Source organism: Chlorocebus sabaeus, chromosome 27 (assembly GCF_047675955.1).
Source record: "Chlorocebus sabaeus isolate Y175 chromosome 27, mChlSab1.0.hap1, whole genome shotgun sequence".
Taxonomy (NCBI): Eukaryota; Metazoa; Chordata; class Mammalia; order Primates; family Cercopithecidae; genus Chlorocebus; species Chlorocebus sabaeus.
The window spans coordinates 12,964,212-12,967,033 of record NC_132930.1 but is presented as its reverse complement, the minus strand read 5'-3'; the positions used below and the strand labels follow the sequence as shown (position 1 = coordinate 12,967,033).

At 44.1% G+C, this 2,822-nt stretch overlaps 1 pseudogene; it reads left to right on the top strand.

The window, feature by feature from the left end:
• The first annotated feature begins 975 nt into the window (after window positions 1-975).
• On the top strand, window positions 976-1,433 carry LOC103246537 (neuronal regeneration-related protein pseudogene; annotated as a pseudogene).
• Window positions 1,434-2,822: the final 1,389 nt, after the last annotated feature.

The window sequence follows — 2,822 nt, the reverse complement described above, 5'->3', positions numbered from 1 at the left end:
GTTTTGAGATAGCTGGGCTTCAGTGGCATGATCTCAGCTCACTTCAGCCTCTGCCTCCTGGGTTCAAGCAATTCTCGTGCCTTAGCCTCCAGAGTAGCTGGGATTACAGGTGTTAGCCACCACGCCTGGCTAATTTTTGCATTTTTAGTAGAAACAGGGTTTCACCATGTTGGTCAGGCTGGTCTCAAACTCCTAACCTCAAGCAATCTGCCCACCTCTGCCTCCCAAAGTGCGGGGATTACAGGTGCAGGGATTACAGGCTTCCCAAAGTGCTGGGATTACAGGCCACACCCAGCCTCTTTATAGTTTTATTAGTTATGTATCGTTTAATTTTGCCTTCTTTAACCTTACTATAACTGTATCAGACTGTGTGAATTCTTCTGTGACTTCCTTTTTGGATCAATACTAAGTGATTCAGATCCAATCATACTGATACATGTATCACACTGATACTGGTACATGCATTTTTGGCACCATGCAGTGTTCCATTCTATGACTATATCACAAATTATTACTTATTACCTATGCTTCCATGGTAGACTTTTTGTTTTGTTGCTCTTACAGGTAACACTGCTGCGAACTGTTATGCATGAGCCTGGCAGCACACATACACAACAGTTCCCTTAAGACAGAGACGGGCAAAGCATGACTCCCACGGGACAAACCCAGCCCACTGCCTGTTTTGGTATGTCCCACAGCTAAGAGTAATGGGTATAAAAATAGGAAAAGGAAGAGAAGAATGTTTTGTGACATGTCAAAATTAAATGAAATTTAAATTTCCGTATCCACAAATGAAGTTTCATTGAACACAAGCACACCTAGTCACTGACATGTTGTCTATGGAACAGATCTTTGGAAGCCCAAAACTTTTATAACACTATCTGGGCTTTTACAGAAAATGTTTGCAGATCCCTGCTGTAGGTTAAAAATGCTCTAAGATGGACATTTGTGTTTCAGGTGTAGAAGGGAGAGAGAGTGAACAGGGAGAGGGGCTTTTGTCTGTTGGTCTCCCTGGACTGAAGACAGGGAGAATAGAAACCCAAGACTAGGATTCTCAAAATGGTTTATTACCCAGAACTCTCTGTCTGGGTCAGTCAAGAACTATTTCCAAACAAGGAGATGGAGAGAAGGCTTCCTAAGGGAAGACTTTCTGTCCTAAAGGAATTGAGCCGCAAGAAGAACAATGAGACCAACTCTGTCTCCCTGACTCCACTGGGCAGCAATGAAGTCTGCTCCCCAAGAGTCAGTTACCTCCAATATGGTTTGGTTCTGTGTCCCCACCCAAACCTCATCTCCATTTGTAATCCCCATGATCCCCATGTGTTGAGGGCAGGATCTGGTGTGAGGTGATTGGATCATGAGGCTGGTTTCCCCCATGCTGTTCTTGTGATAGTAAGTGAGTTGTCACTAGATCTGATGGCTTTATAAGGCGCTCTTCCCGCTTTACTCCTTCACTCTCTCTCGCCTGCCACCATGTAAGATGTGCCTTTGCTACCCCTTTGCCTTCAGCCATTATCGTAAGTTTCCTGAGGCCTCCAAAGAGGTTTCCTTTGTAAATTACCCAGTCTGAGGTATTTCTTTATAGCAGTGTCAAAACGGACTAAAACACCTCTTTTTAAAATCCGAACACCTCCATTTGTATTATATATGGTGTGTGGGTTTTGACGAGGTCGTGGTATCATCTATAGGATTTTTTTCTCTGCAAATCATCAAGTATAAGAAGAAACAATGGGGCTCTGAGCCTTACTATAATTTACAGTGAACAAAGAGGTATCATCAAATCAGTTTCTAGCCATTCTGTCTCAAGTGGAAACGCTCAGATTTCACACTGTGAATACACGTTTACAACCCTTACAGGTGGGCCTACAGGCCTGATTCACTACAACACTGTCTGCCACAACTGTCTCCCACCCTGTTCACCCGACAAACCCACTCCTGCCTTTTCACTCAAACAGCTCCTGCTTCTTGCAGAGGCTGAGACTCCCCCACCACCACCACTTTTTTTTTTTTTCATTTACATGTATCAAGCCTCATAGTTTATGTTCATCAATTGTCTGTATATCTCTATATTTTAACCCTGTACCCTTTTGATGTATAGAAGTAGTTTGAAACTCACTGTTTTCTTATGGTAAGTGACTGAGATGCTGCCACAGGACCTGAGACACTGATGAATGGTGCTATTATGGATTTTATTTTATTTATTTATTTCTTCCTTTTAGATGGAGCCCGGAGTGTGGAATGCAGTGGCATGATCTTGGCTCACTGCAGCCTCTGCCTTCTGGGTTCAAGTAATTCTCCTGCCTCCCGAGTAGCTGAGATTGCAGGCTTGCACCACCACACCTGGCTAATTCTTGTATTTTTTTAAGAGACCGAGTTTCACCATGTTGGCCAGGCTGGTTTTTAACTCATGACCTCAGGTGACCTGCCCACCTCAGCCTCCCAAAGTGCTGGGATTACAGGCATGAGCCTCCACGCCTGGCCTATTTTGGATTTTCAACATGCTCCTTGGCAAGGTAGCCCCAAGGAGTTATCTTTTCCTTCCACTTTCTAAGAAGGTATTGGTACTCTGTTTCCCTGGATACTGTTCTCTAGACTGGATTGACTTGTTTTCCTCATGTCTTCAGTGCAGCTTTCTTCCTCAGTGGTGTAGGCTGAGTGAATGCTGCCATAGTGTGTGAGAGACTGGTGTCTCACTGGCTGGCACTTACAGACATGCAGTCACAGTAGCGTGGATGACACTCATGGATGTGCAGTGACAGTAGCAGGGGCAATCACAAAACTGTAATTTACTTACCAAATCTCTTCTTTTCCATCACCTTGTC